The sequence below is a fragment of the Ambystoma mexicanum genome, chromosome 14 (assembly GCF_040938575.1).
Source record: "Ambystoma mexicanum isolate Mex_15411 chromosome 14, UKY_AmexF1_1, whole genome shotgun sequence".
NCBI lineage: Eukaryota > Metazoa > Chordata > Amphibia > Caudata > Ambystomatidae > Ambystoma > Ambystoma mexicanum.
The window spans coordinates 654,261,979-654,278,477 of NC_090940.1; the positions used below are offsets into that span (position 1 = coordinate 654,261,979).

The window sequence follows — 16,499 nt, forward strand, 5'->3', positions numbered from 1 at the left end:
ATTGGACACGTGGTTCAACGAAGACGCTATGTATGGATGATGCTATTGGTTTAAGGCCAAAAGGCGGGTTCGTTAGACCAGAAAAGTAATCCTATAGCCGAATGATACGTAAAATATGTTGGCCAGAAGCGAATCGCATCATGTGACAAACATCGCAATCCAAGAATCGTCAATGTAACCAAAGGGCGTCCATTTTGTGAAATGTCGGCTTGCTTTTTTTTCCTTTTCTGTCAAACGCTTTGCAAATATATTCTATGCTTTAAGCTCACACACAGTGGGAGGTCACGGCTTGGAAGCTGAAATACTAACATAGACAGGAATGCCAAACTGTGCAGAAATACATTGGTTTTTCTCTCTCATTAAGTCCTTGAAGTCGAGCAGAAGCCACCTCTAATCAGTAGTCCAGGTGCCAGTTTATCTTGCAAGCGCTGTTGTAAAAGGCAGTTAAACATGAATTATATTCTCCTAGCGGTGCTCCTTCGCGGAGAGTGGTATTTTCTGCTTCAGAACTTTCTGGCCCTTAGCTCATCAGCCGAAACACACAGATAACGTAGTAAGGAATGTTTCTCTGCTAAGAACACAATATTCTTGCCGAGCCAGAGCTCTATGTTCCTCACAACAGAAAGCTGTCTCTGCTGCCTTTGCTAGAATAACTATGTTTAGACTGAATGAAGACTTGTCATAACGTGTCATAATTGTCATCATTGTCAATCACTGAACCCTAGCCTGTATGACATGAATGTGGGCGGGTCGAATTGCCTTAACAAAGTATATGTCTAATGTATATATATTGCTGCTTGAGCGCTGTTCGCTCTCTCGCATCTCACGGTGTTTGGGAACACACATCGTGAGGCGTTGAGACCCCATAGAAAAACTATGAAATAAACCAGACTTGTTTGGAAAACTAACCTCGCATTGCTAGGCCATAAAGACCTTCTATGGAAACTAAGGCACAATAACCATATACACTAGTGACACGACAGACACGAGGTTAGATTTCCAAACAGGTCTGGTTTGTTTTCTAAGTATCTCAGTCGGCCAACTGGGGTCTCAACGTCTCGCAACGTGTGTACCCAGACCTCGTGAGACGCAAGAGAGCGAGCAACGCTCACGCAACAATATATATACATAACATGCAATCTTTTGAAGGCACTTCAATCCGCCCATAAATGTACCTTTCAGGCTAGGGTTCGGTGATTGACAATCATGACAATTATGACACGTTATGACAAATCTCTATTCAGTCTAAATATAGTTATTCTAGCAATAGTAGCAGAGACAGCTTTCTGTTATGGGGAACATAGAGCTCTTAGTTCGGCAAGGATATCATGTTCGTAGGAGAGAAATATTCTTTAGCACGTTATCTGTGTTTCGATTCATGAACCAAGGGTTAGACAGTTCTGAGGCAGAAAATACCAGTCTCCGCGAAGGAGTACCGCTAAAAGAATATAATTCATGCTTTAACTGCCTTTTACTACAGTGTTTGCAAGACAGGCCGGCACCTGGTCTGCTGATTAGATGCGGCTTCTGCTCGCCTTCAAGGACTTCATGAGGGAGGAAAACAATGTATTTCTGTATAATTTGACATTCCTGTCTGTTTTAATCTTTCAGCATTCAGGCTGTGGCCTTGCACCGTGAGTTCGAAGCATAGAATACATTTTGCAAAGCGTTTTGACAGAAAGGAAAAAAGCAAATGGCTGACATTTCACAAAATGGACGCCCTCTGGTTTCATTGACGATTCTGCGATTGCGATGTTTGTCACATGATGCGATTGGTTTCTGGCCAACATACCATCGATACTATAGGGTGGTTTCTGGTCTAACAAACCCTCCTTTTGGCCGTAAGCCAAGAGCATCATCCATACATCGCATCTTCATCTGACCACGTGTCTGATCCCGAACTACCCATACTACTGTAATCGTCATCAGAAATATTAATTGCCATGAATTCTTTGGTTGTTACATTCTCATGATGGGCATCTTCACTTAATGTGATGTCATGACCCTTGCCCCTGGCCTTCACTGGCAAGTCTGCCTTGCAGTTAGGGCCAGGTCAAGGGCCTTAAAACCTCATCCAAGACTCTCTTGGAGTCAGTCCTGGCGCCTTTGGCACCAGGCTCATAACCAGCATGAAGACCAACATTAGAATGGGACTATTTAACTTGGGGTGGGGGGGTTCAGCCAACATGGAGGCACACATATAGCTCAGTAACAAGGAACTGAGCTATGCGATCTAGTCTTTTGGGTGTGGCAGGCCTGGGACTATTCTACCTGGACTACTTTACCTGAGACTGTTTAAACCGCACCCAAACAGCAGAACATGCTTTGCGTTATTCTGCTATGTGCAGCCTAACACTCACCGTGTCCAGTTCTTTGATGCCAGTTTACCTGAAACCAAGGACCTGCAGAGAGAGAAAGAACACTACGAAACTTACCTGGAACAGTATCCTGTCTTCAATCCATCGCTGACTTCAGTTCCACTCACCTGAAGGTACGAACTCCATCATCCTGCACCGCATGCATCCTGGAATACCATAACCTGGAAAGAGGAGAAAGAAAGACAGCATTAGTAAGCGTTTACTCACATTTCCTCCCGAATGAAGAAAGCCACACAATTCTTACCTGGGTAGTCATCTCCTGGTCAGTATCATTGCTGGAACATTACGGCGCTCGGCGAGGAACATCGCAACCTGCAAAGAGAGAAAAGACAGAAGTTAGCAATATAAAAGGCGAAACAGCGCCGCGCATTACTCACCGGACAGCATTGCGCACACCGCGCTTTCGCCTACCTGCCCATGCTCATCTTCAAACTGCACGACGACACCAAAATACCTTTCCATACCTAAAAGGAAAGAAGAAAGACATTATTCGAACTAAAAGGAACATAAGAACTGCATATAAAGACTGTAAAGCAGCAAACCTACAGAGTTGCAGCAGGCTTGGATTCCCACACGGGGGCTTGCATCAGTGAAGTAACTTGGTCGCTGCTCGTCCCCCACATCTACACGCCCCTGCCACGATGGAGCAGGACGGAGAATCCACCTTTTACAATATTAAGGCGAGAAGGCCCAAGAGGGAGGAAGGAGTTGAGGCCAAGGGAGGTGGGAAAACAAAGACAATCTGGTATTGAAGCCAGCTCTCCTATATTGCAGACCTATCTTTAACCAGAGGCCTAACCAACGGACCGGGAGAGGGTTCGAGAGTGCAAATCATCCAACCAGGGCTGGGTGGCGTCCCCGTGGATACCAGGTGAGCGTAACATGTGAGGAGGTTTCGTTTTGATTGCGTGTACACACTCATTTGTAATTTTGGAGCAGAGGATTGGCAGGCATTGTATGCAACAGCAGAACATGAGGATTCCAAATATGATAAAAATTGCAATTGGTTTCCATCCCCATGATCGCAGCAGTTCCCAAAACCATGAATTTATATTCAGATTCCAACCACCTGTGGGGCCATGAATATCAGAACTCGGGACATGCAATTTCTTGATTGCTTCAAATATCGTGGGGGAGGAGTCACTGGCAAATACTCAGCACGCTGACCCCACAATTTTGCATACCCCTCCACGATCAGCCAAAATTATATCAAGTACCATTCTATTCTGAAGTGCAATTAATCTAATTGCTTTCTGTTCTAGTGTCATATTACAATAGAGTCTATCTGTAGTTCCATTTATCGTCTTTTCTAACACCCTGGACAGTTTCCTTATGTTCCAGGAATGTATTGCTATTCCCCAAAATGGTCTGAATGTCTTAGCTATATCCCCTGCAATCTGTCCTGCGGTATCATCTTGTTGTGACCTAGATCTGGATAGTTTTGATATTTCAGAAGTTTTGGAAAGAAATAGACCAGGAAAAAGTATACCTAAATAACAGGTCCCTTCCCAAGTTCTAGGTAACCATGGCTAGGTCTGATCTCCACATACAAAATAAACAGAAAATCCTATATATAATGGGTTCTCTTCTTGCTCAATTATGGCAGTATTCATGCATCTAATAAATGTTCCCACTGGATAGGAACCCTTTTTCCGTAAGCAAAACGGGACAGAACGTGGACTGTGATTAATAGTATCGGAGGGAGACACAGCATCTTTGTTTTCTACCGGAGCCATGTTAAAAGTGACTAAGGATTTCTAAGGCCTAGAGAGCCTGTCTACTGGACTCGTTGTTACCGCGTTTATTTTGCTTGCGCTTGTAAATATGGAACAACCCACCGGTTCCAATACCACTCTTTCAAACTCATTTGTTTGTTCCATCAAGCTGACCTGTAACACTGTTCCATTTTCCATAAAATAACGCTTTCAATGATGCATAACATGCAATATTAAGTGGCAAAGGATGTACATACCAACCCATTCCATTACCACCATGCTGGGGTAAATGGGAACAGACCCAACAATTGGACCTATTCAAGATAGCATGTGTCCTATTCATAACAAGTAGCAATGTATTATTGTCGTAACCTTTTCTATGTTTCACGTCTTGTGAGGGGAGACTTTAAGAGAGCACATGTACTGGGCTGCTCGTAGTAAGGGCATTGGTAGCAGGAAAAAGAAAGTTCAAAGGATGCACAATTTCCAGATAGCAGAATATTGTGATCAGCATAATCAAAATGCAAAACGGTATCATAATCATTAGCATATTTTTTCCGAACCAAGTTTTTCTAAGAGTAGGCTTAGTCTCTACTTCTACAATATCAATAGTATTGATGCAGGAGTGAGTGTTGGCATTGTCTGTAATGTTTATCTCAGGAAAGGTTTTCAATGTTCGTCGCAGAAAAGTTCTCCACAGCAACACACGTTAGCAGCAAAGCATTCAAGTAGCAGCAAAGCGTTCAGGCCAGTTCAGGCTAGCCTGCTTAATAAATGACAGCAAGCTAATGTGATTTTGCACAAGGCTCCAAAAAGGCAGGAGCAAGCATCAATTGTCGGTACCATATGCCCCCTGCTCATCCACACGAGGGTGCACTAGCCCTTCACTTTTCAATGGTAGCACCGGGAAACCGTGTGTCAGAGCTTTCAATTTGATGCAGCTTGATACAGCTTATACGCTCCTTTTCCCTAGGCCTCCGTTCCCACTTCATCCATGTTTGGGGACAAAAGGCAAAACAAAATGCTGATTACTTCCGGTTTTGTGAACGTAGATTGGAACTTATGGCTCCAGGTACAGTATGATCGATGAACAATGCACTCTCATTTCCAGATGCAGGATCAGTGCCAGCTTGCGATGCAATGAGTGATGATGCAGCAGTAGTCGGACAAGGTTGAGGCACCTTTGGCCTTTCAATCTTTGTTGCAATCTCCCCAGGCCCTTTCTTGGGATTAGGAAGCACTTTTGGCAGAGAACTGGCAATGGTATCTTTGTGATCAAGTGCAGCTGTATTTCTTTTGACGTCAGGATCAGGCAGCCCTTTCAAAGGAAACAGAATTCTTTTCGTGTGTGTTGCGTGGATCCAGGACTTGCGGCCATCCACTCGGACTGCAGTCTGTGTAGCCAGTAGCACCTGGTAGGGCCCCTTCCATCGCACTGTGAGTGAAGATTTTCTCTCAAAATCTTTAATCAGTCTCCAGTCCCCAGGCTACAGACAATGTCCTGGGCCGGTATTTCTGACAGGAAGAGCCTCCTGCACCTGCTGAGGAATTAAACGCAAGTTTTGAGTTAACTGTTTACAATAGTTAATAAGCAACGGGTATTCTATGTCTCTCAGCCGTTTCGGCTGCAGAACATTCCAAACATTTGCTAGTCTCCCCATAACTATTTCATAGGGTGAGAGTCCAGTCCTTGCTCGTACAGATGTTCTTATGCATAACAAAGCTAGCAGTAATGCATTGGGCCATTTCAAATTGCTCCCCTCACAGATGTTACTCAATTTATTTTTCAAGATACCGTTCTGACGTTCTACCAAACCTGCACTCATCGGGTGTCTGGCCAAATGGAATCGTTTATCAATTTGGAAGCCTGCACAAATTTGTAATCACGGCTGAAATAAAGTGCGGACCGTTATCTGACCATATGACGCGGGGTAGGTCAAAACGGGAAAAGTACTGTTTTAGTATAACTTTAGCTGTACAATCTTTCAGGGGCTAGGCCTCTACCCATTTGCTAAATGTGCAGACCACCACGAGGACATACCTATAGTTTTGGCACCTTTCCATTTCTATGAAATCAAAATGGAAGACTGCAAACGGCGTAGGGGGGGCAAAACTTCCTACTGGCGTCACTGTTCCTTTTCCAATGTTATGTTGTAAAACAGGTCATACAATTTTGGACCAATCTGTCAGCAGTTTTTCTGATGTGTGGATTCTGCCATACAGAATCTAGATGTTGAATCATTTTCTTAGCACATATGTGTGTTGGACTGTGGGCCATAGTGACCATTGCCATTACATAAGCATTTGGCAACATCCATCTTTTGTTCTTTGTCCACCCAACAACCTTCAGAGTAATTCTGCTGGACCCTCAGACCAGGTTTTTATTTAATCTACAGTAGCTTCTGCTTGCATTTCCTTAAATGTGCCAATCCCATTTTCTATCATGCAGGGTGGTACTTTCATTTTTTCAACATACATTTTTGTTTGTAAATCAGTGGCAATTTGTTTCGCAATTCGGTCGTTCCCAACATTGCATGCTACTTTTTTATGTGCCTCTCATTTCATTATTGCTAACCGTTTGGGAAGCGCAGGTGTAGACAACAGTCTCACTATCAAAGTGCCATGTTGGATATTTGTTCCGTGTGATGTCAGGAAACCCCTTTCAGCCCATAATCAACCAAAATTGTGTACCACCCCAAATGCATACTGACTGTCAGTATATATGTTTACATTAAGGTTTGCAGAAATTTCACTTGCTCTGGTTAACGCTATTATCTCTGAGGCTTGTGCTGAGTTGGATGTGATTATTTTGCTTTCTACAATACTGTTCAGTGCAGTGATGGCATATGCAGCAGTTGATGTACCATCGGGTAATTTAAAAAAAGAACCGTCACAAAACAGTTCTCCGTCTGGCTCTTTCTGTGGGGTATCAGTTAGATCAATTCTTCCTTGTCTTTTGTTCAGTAACCATTAAACAATCGTGGGGGAATTCTTTTTCACCCCCTTTGTCATTTAAAGCGCAACACCTCATATTTTGGGTATGCGGTGCAAATAGGACAATTTCGTACCTTGTTAATCTGGCTGATGTAAGGTGTTTGTCTGCGTTCTATTTAAAAGAACGTCCACTGAGTGAGGTACCATTACGGTTAAAGCGTGACCTAAAACCATTCCCTCGGTTTGTTTTACTGACGCAGCAGCTGCAGCAACAGCTCGCAAGCAGCACAACAAAGCACATGCAACAAGATCCAACGTGGAAGAGAAGTAGCCGCATGGTCTATTTCTCCCTCCTTGTTCCTGAGTCAAAACAGCCAAACCATTATTTTCATGCACAAATAACTTAAAACTCTTGTCATAATTTGGTGTGCCCAAAACTGGAGCTGAACATAATGCAGCTTTGAGCAGGTCAAATGCTTCTTGACCTTCCATGTTCCATGGCAAAGGTAAGGTAACATCTTTCCTTGTCAATGCCACTATTGGTTTCACAATCATAGAGAAATTTGCGATCCACTGCCTACAATATGAAGCCATGCCAATTAACGCCCTGACTTCTTTCTGCCTCTTTGGAATAGGCATATCCGAGATGCTTTCTATTCTTTCAGGTGTCAATCTTCTTCCCTCCTTCAAAAGGAGGTAGCCCAAGTAGGTTACTTCCTTTCAACAATACTGGAATTTCTTTAGTGATGCTTTGTGTCCATGTGCTGCTAAATGTGTCAATAGTGCAACTGTACTTTCTTTACAAATTTCTTCTGTGTCTGCTGCCATTAACAAATCGTCTATATATTGTAATAAAACACAACCGCTGGTAATTCTAGCATATCTAGTTGTTCCTTTAATGCTCTACTGTAAATACTCAGACTTTCAGTGTAACCCTGCGGAATTCGTGTGAATGTAAATGAACGTTGTCCTAGAGTAAAAGCAAATAAGTATCTACTATCTGGATGTACTGGAATACTTAAAAATGTATTCTTCAAATCTTCAAAACTAAAATACGATGCAGATGCTGGAATCATATTCAAAATTGTAGTCACATCCGGGACTAACTGAAATTGCAGATTAACAACTTTATTCACTCGGCGCAAATCAATTATGAAACGGTACGGTATGTCATTACCTCCTTTCTTGTAAACCGGAATGCTCGGACTATTGCAAGTGCTACCAGAAGTTGCTTCAATTAGGTTTCTTATAATCAAATCTGACACAGTGCATTTCAATGCTTTCTCTCCTTCTGCAAAATTTTATATTGCGTAATACTCCGCAATGTAATTCCTTCTTTCAAAACAATTTTCACTGGCTCTACTTTTAAACAACCAACATCATTGTCGTTCACTGCCCATATACAAGCCGGTACTTTACTCAATTCAGTCGGTAATGGCTTAGATAAAAATTGTGATGCAGGAGTCTTTTGTGGCGATATTGTCGAATACACTCCATCCGGAGAACAATAAATAACGGCATTTAATTTCTTCAACAAATTTTATCCCAACCAATTTTCACCACAAATTTTCGTCAAAAGAAATGGGCAAGATTCAGTGAAAGGACCTAGTGTTAGGCACCGATTATGACAACTCGACTAATTACTGGTGTACCCGAGAACCCTACTGAGACATTGTTATGCCCCAACAGTGTTCTATCTGGAACCTGCTGATGGTTAATCTAACATTTTTGGTGCACCTGTGTCCACTAGAAAAATGTGTTCCCTATTCCCAACCTTCATTTCTACGTAGGGCCCTTTCTGGTCTACGGGAATAGTTACTGGTTTCAACACCTGTCTTGGGCTGTCCCAGTAAAACAATACATTGTCAGATGTAAAGTCGCCAGTGTAATATGCATTGGACTGATTGTTAGAACTATATCCATCACTTGTGCTTTTCCACTGTTGGTTCTGATTCTGATTCCCCTGGTTATTCTGGAATTGTGGCGCCCTTTGGTTTCTATTCTGTCCTTGTGTTCCCGGGCAGCCTCTATTCTGTCTTCTCGGGAAAGTCCCATTTCGATTCTGTATCTACGGGCACTGTGCTCGCCAATGGCCGCCTTGTCTACAATAGGCACATTGATTAATCCCTATTGGACCACCTTGCATGTTGGAAAATTTAACTATGGATGGTGCGTTCCCGCCACCTCTATTATTGTTTGCTACTTGCTGCAACAATACTCTTGTTTTCAAAATCCCTTTGTCCCTTATTTCTTTGTCCTTCTCTGAATTTGCTCTATTTTCATAATACTGGGCCGTGTGTAATACTTCACTTTGTGTTTTTGCTTGCTATACACTTTCAGATGTCATTATTACATTTTCAATTTTCGGTAACAACCCTCGCACAAACTTATCAACAATCTCTCTCTTCCCGGGTTCAATACTCAAGTCTTAACCACTAAAATCTGCAAATGCTACTTCAAATCGATTAAAATAATCAGTCGCTCCTTCATCTTTGCCCTGTAAACAAGCAGTCAATTTATCCCAAACTATTCTGTTCTCAGGTACCAAAGTTTTCGATTTTTCTACTAGTCGCGATGGTAAAGCCAACATAACTTGCGGTGGTGTTTCTCCAGCCTTTCTCTCACCATCAATTCTAATCAAATTCTCCCATGTTTCACCTAATATCGGCACGTCATTTATATTTCTAACCTGTTTCCATATGTCTACAGGAAGAATCACAGGAAACAATAAATCAATGTCACTCGATGTAAAAACAGACAAATTCAAAACAGATTCAATTTCTTTACAGCATCCTGATGGGTTTTTCCTAATATCGGGGATTGTCTGCCTGATATTAATTACCTCTTGTCTAGAAAAAGGGACATGTACAAACTGCGCAGTATAATGGGCTTCTATTGTTCACGCTGCAGTCATTGCAGTGGCAGCAACTTCTACTTTTGGGACAAATGTGGGAGGCACTTCCCTCATGGGTAATTGCAAACTAGGTGTTTCTACATTTGTTTGTTTATTGAGCAATAAAGCTAAATCAAGAAAAAAAGCAGTCGTTCCAGTTTCAGGCGAAAATGCTCTTTTGTAAATCATCATTAACTCAGCGGGACCACATGTCTAATTCTTCATACAGTCATCCTGCAAATACTCTACCATGACCTGTAATACCTTTCTCTGCATTTTTGGTGTATACTGACTAAATGTATCATGCACTTCCATTGGAGAAATGGCAGCATCTGTAAATCCATCTAAGCGCGTCTCGCATACAAATCCCCATCTCCTCAGTAACAGGTTTCAACGGCGGAAAAAATGGTTGCTGGACATATGACGTATGCCGTTTATCTTTCCCATGCATTCTAACAATACCTGCTGTTCACCAAGGCCTCTATGATCAGATATGGAACTTTGCACAGCTGCTTCATCGCCACCATCAATATACGTTTCTGCTCAATCTCTGTTCTTCTTTCCTTACTTCACTAACCGTACTACGAGCCACTCTACTGCTTCCTTGCGCAGGCCCCATCTCTGTAGAACTGCCTACTAAAGCGGCTAACTCATGCTCTGAAGGCGGTGGAGGAAATGTCACAAACACAGGGGGAGAGGAACTTACTACTGGTGCAGATGGAACAACGGGAATGGGAGGTACATAAGGAGGAGGTGCAACTGGGTCAGTACTTTGATGTTCGTTTCTTCGCTCTTCAATATTTTGTTTATTAGCTCATCTGAGGTATGCAAATCTTGATGTGGATATATTTTCTATACACCTAATTGGAAAGCCCTGTCCATGTTCCTAAGGTCTTCTGTCTGTTGATGCTGATCATGCTCTAGCGCTTTCTCTGCGTTCGTTTTATGTGTGCGTGAGTGTTTCTCTCTACTTCTCAAACTGAGATTAGCTTCCTTCCTCCAGTCTCTCATGACATCGAACGCCGCTGGTCTGGCTTTCTTGTGTAGCAATACTGATTCTAAGTGTTCTATACGTGCTTATTCAAAGCTCCCATCATTAGGCCACTGTAAGACTGATGCATGTCTGGTCTGCCTATGCCAAATCACATCAAATGCCATTGCCCCTATACCGTATTTTACGTACATTTCATATGCCGGCGACCCCGCGGGTGGCACGACCTGGCCAGTTTTCAAAGATTGTCTACCGCAGTGGAAAAATCCCACTATGCAGGAAGACAATTTCCCAGGCATGGTTAATCCTTACCCTTCTCTTACCCTGGGCGTTTGATCTTGCAAGAGCAACTCTCGACTAATATCGGGACGTTTATGAATCTGGGTACGACTCACCTGATCAATCAATTTGTCACTCAGGACGCAATTCGTCTGTATACATACGCAACCAAGAATCGTCATGACTGTGTGTGTGGCTCAATCTGCCTCGTTCCAGGACCCTCGCCTCGATGATCTCTGGGCGCTGCTCGTCGATAAGGGATCGGCTGTGTACAGATCTGCAAAGGCGTCTCATCACTTCTACAGGGGCGCCCGAACACCTTTCGATCCCGGCTCGACAGCTTCGTCATCGACTCGTTTTTGCCTTCTTCAAACTTAACGTATACGATGGAGCAAAAAGGGGAGGGTCCCTATTCGGGCGCCATATTTGCTAGGCCATAAAGACTGCATATGGAAACTAAGGCACAATAACAATATACACTAGTGACACGACAGACACGAGGTTCGATTTCCAAACAAGTCTGGTTTATTTTCTAAGTATCTCAGTCGGCCGACTGGGGTCTCAACGTCTCGCAACGTGTGTACCCAGACCTCGTGAGACACGAGAGAGCGAGCAATGCTCAAGCAACAATATATATAGATAACATGCAATCTTTTGAAGGCAACTCAATCCGCCCATAAATGTATCATTCAGGCTAGGGTTCAGTGATTGACAATCATGACACGTTATGACAAATCACTATTCAGTCTAAATATAGTTATTCAAGCCATAGTAGCAGAGACTGCTTTCTGTTATGGGGAACATAGAGCTCTTAGTTTGGCAAGGATATCATGTTCGTAGGAGAGAAACATTCCTTAGCACGTTATCTGTGTTTCGATTCATCAACCAAGTGTCAGACAGTTCTGAGGCAGAAAATCCAAATCTCCGCAAAGGAGTAATGCTAAAAGAATATAATTCATGCTTTAAGTGCCTTTTACTACATAATTTGCAAGACAGGCCGGCACCTGGTCTGCTGATTAGATGCGGCTTCTACTCGCCTTCAAGGACTTTATGAGGGAGGAAAACAATGTTTTTCTGTATCGCTTGACATTCCTGTCTGTGTTAGTCTTTCAGCATTCAGGCCGTGGCCTTGCACCATGTGTGAGTTCGAAGCATAGAATACATTTTGCAAAGTGTTTTGACAGAAAGGAAAAAAGCAAATGGCTGACATTTCACAAAATGGACGCCCTCTGGTTACATTGACGATTCTGCGATTGCGATGTTTGTCACAAGATGCGATTGGTTTCTGGCCAACATGCTATACATATTATAGGGTTGTTTTTGGTCTAACAGCGTCTGACGTGTCATTATAGCATGTTTATTGTGCCTTAGTTTCAATATGCTGTCTTTATGGCCTAGCAATCTGGGACACGGGCTCCGAGAAGGTATTTCCGTCTGAGGACAAGATCTCGGCTATCAAGAGGGCCACCACCCACTATCTCAGCAGAGAGGTGACCTTCGCTTGGTGGTACCAGCCTCTCTTGGCGGCGGTTCTATTAGCCGTTCCACACACGAGACTGAGGATGAGAAGGATTCAGCTGCACTTCGCGGCCTCGTTGAATCTGGAGCAGGGCTCCCAATCAGAGATGATCACCGTTCCCATCTCTCCACCCGGACCTAGCATGGTGGTCCAGGGACTGCAACCTGCGAACGGGCAAGCCCGTTTGGCCGCCCACCCCGCAGGCAACCATCACCAGAGACTCCTCCCCTTCGAGAGCTGGGGAGCCACCCTGGACGATCTCTCGGTCCACAGCACCTGGACTCGACACGAGCAGGAATACCACATCAGTTGGTTAGAGCTTAACACCATCTGGCTTGCGCTCAGAGCATTCCTCTCACTTCTCAAGGGCAAGGTTGTCCTCATCAGACAGACAACTCGGCCAGCGTGTACTACATCAATAAGCAGGGAGGCACCCCAGATCTCCTCCTCTGTGTAGACTGGCAATCAGCATGTGGGAGTGGGCCCTGGAAAACAACATCTACCTCAAGGCGGTTCACCTCCCAGGGGAATCCATTCTGGAGGCGGACAGGCTCAGCAGGTTGTGAGCGGACAATTACGAGTGGCAGCTAAACAACCTTGTTATTCCGGAGATCTTCAATTGGTGGGGTCATCCCCAGGTTGATCTCTTTGCCACCTGGCACAACAAGAAGTGCCCTCGGTTTGCCTCTTGGCAGGGACGGGGTCCCGGCTCCCTAGGGGACTCATTTTGGCTTCAGTGGGACTGCATGACTGCTTACGCCTTCCCCGCCCACTCCGCTGATTCACAGAGTGATTTGCAAGATCAAGGAGTCTCGCCAAGTCAACATCATTCTAATAGTTCTATGGTGGCCGGCCAGGCCATGGTTTTTGGAGCTGCTCAGCCTCTCGGATGCCTCCGATTCATCTCCCGACGGGCCCAGCACGTCTTCTGGCGCAGCAGGGGGGCAGGGTCACCCACCCCGCGCTTCAGAAACTAGCCCTCACAGCATGGTGCCTGAGCAGGTAACGCTGCAGCACCTCTGCCTCTGCCAGGCTAATCTGGAAATCATACAGGGTGCCAGGAGCAAGACTACCAGGGCCCAATACAAAAATAAATGGACCAGGTTCTGCCATTGGGCAGACTCCAAGGAAATCGACCCCCTGGCATGTACTTTGGAAAGACGTGCTCTCCTTCTCGGCGCACCTCGCCCACTCGGGTATCCAGGTGGACACCTGCCGTACATACCTCGCAGCCATCGGGGTTTACAGGAACTCAGAGGAGGGGGATCTTCTATTCCTTCAGTCCTATTGTCAAGAAGCATTTGACGTGTCTAGCAAAGGCTCTACCCACCCATCAAGAGGCCACACCCCGTGTGGGACCTTAAAATAGTCTTGGGCGCCCTGGCGCACAAACCATTTGAACCAATGGCCTCTGCAAACATCAGGCTGGTCACCATCAAGACGTCCTTAATGGTTGGCCTCACCTCGGCCCATAGAGTCAGCAAAATCTAGGCGCTGATCGCCTCAGAACCATATACTACCTTTCACAGGGACAAAGTAGTCCTGCGGGCACACGCAGCATTTCTGCCCAAGTTGTCGTCTGCTTTCCATTTGAACAAGGAAATAGTCCTTCTTAAATTGTATGCCAATCCGAAGGATGAAGCACAGAGAGTGCTTCACTGCCTGGATGTCAGTCGTGCCCTGAAGTTCTACTTGGACAGGACCAAGGGCTTCTGCAAATCGGATGCCCTGTTTGTCACCTTCGGAGGCTGAAGACCAGGCTATCGGGCCTCCAAGTCCTCCAAGTCCTCCATATCCCGATGGATGGTCTCGGCCGTCAAAGAAGCGTACGAGGGCCAGCACAAGCCGCTTTCGGCCAACATGCATGTCTGCGCAGTCAGGGCCAAGGTTACGGCCATTGCATTCCAGCGCCATGTCCCTTTGCAAGTCATTAGCAGGGGTGCCACTTCCTCAGCTTTCTGCAAGCATTACTGTTTGGATGCCTGCTCTAGATCTGACGCGGGTTTCGGACAGGCACTTCTCGGGAACCTATTTGCTTAAGAAGGGTCTCCTCTCCACCCTCAGTTGTAATCGCCCATGCAGTATGAAGGAAAGGGGATGGGACGTAAGAGTAATTATAAGTTCAGCGTAGTCACTAACGTACTCTTAGTCCATAGTCCCCTTTCCGCCATACGTCCAACCGACCTCCCCCCTATTAATACTGGAGCCATTAGGCAATGTTAAATCTATTGTCGATGCCGCAATGTGGACTGAGGTGTGGCGCGGGAGGGCGGAGTCAGGACAGTGCATGCTCCCTGGGCCGCACCCCTGCGTACCTCTAAATTTAAAGGGGAAGAAGGTTTTTTCTACTGAAACAGGGTCCGTCTCCCGTCCCTTGGAAGCGACGTCCATACTGTATGGAGGAAAGGGAACTATGGACTAAAAGTCCGTTAGTCACTACAGTGATTACAGATTACAGAATGCGTAACTTATAATTTATGCATTCTGTCTGATTCCCGTCATTCCATGAGTTCTCCGGAGGTTGAAGATGTTTTTGAGCGACCATGATCTTGATCGCCCTGGACTGGGCAAGGAGAACGTGGTACTCCGACCTCTTGGATCTGTCCATCTTACCGGTTGCCTCAACGTCCGGATCTCCTAACCCAGTCTGAAGGTCGGATACTCCATCCGACCCCGGAATCCCTCAACCTACGTGGTTCTTGAGGATGAGATATGACTGGGAACTCTCAGGGGAAGTACTTGAGGTGTTGCTGGCTGCACGCAGACCATCTACAGGATCTTTGTACGTGTGCAGATAGAGGAGATTTGAGGCGTGATGCAGGGAACACGAGATTGACCCCATCTCTTGCCCCACCCCTACAGTGATGGAGTTCCTTCTGTCACTGGCCTCTGCAGGCCTTCAGGTCAGTCAAAGGATATTTGGGGGCCTTGTCTGTGTTTTAAAGATCCCCAGATCAAGGTTCATTTTTTACGATCCTGTTAATGGCACAATTCCTGAAAGTCCTTGTAGATAGGTTCCGCCAACTCCCTTTTTTTGTTCCGAATTGGGACATTAATCTGTTTCCGACATTGCTGATGGTGGCTACACTTGAGCCATTGCACTCTTGTCCCTGGCTTCTCCCTTTGAAAACAGCCTTCTTGGTGGCTATTACATCTGCTAGGCGAGTGAGTGAACTACAGGCCTTATGCTGTAATCCACCATTCCTGCCTTTTTTTCCGGGAGAACGTTTAATTCGGGGTAATACCTGGCTTCCTCCCCAAGGTTGTCTCAGAATTCCACCTGTTTCAATCCATCGATCTTCTGGTCTTCTTCCCTCCTCCCCACCCTTCTAACCAGCAGGAACGGTTACATCGCCTAGACCTGAAGACGGCGTTGAGTTATATCGCCAGGACAGCTGATTTCAGGAGACCTGACCTGCTCTTCGTGGCCTTTTCCTTAGCTCATATGACCCGCCCATAACGAAGCAGAGTTTATCCCGATCGATAATTTTCTGCATAGATGAATGCTTGTTGGGAAGGAATTACCAGCAGGCATCATGGCCCATTCGACAAGGGCAGTCTCACCATGAACATCTTTGGAGACTGGATTCCCTGTCTGGGAGATTTGTCGCGCTGCGACATGGTCATCCCTGCATACCTTCACAAAGCACTGCAGCTGGATGTGGCTCGTACTACTGATGCAAGTTTTGGCAAGGCAGTGCTGCAAAACGTCTTGGTTTAACTTTCTGCCCACCTCTCTCATTTACTGCTTTGGGACTCTAATCATATGAGGAATCTGCGGGAGAAAGGC

At 45.2% G+C, this 16,499-nt stretch overlaps 1 protein-coding gene across 1 annotated transcript in view; it reads left to right on the top strand.

The window, feature by feature from the left end:
- The window catches only part of TDRD9 (tudor domain containing 9), a 2,559,831-nt gene that overhangs the window by 2,517,038 nt on the left and 26,294 nt on the right, over positions 1–16,499 (top strand). The gene's annotated exons all lie outside the window — the stretch shown is intronic.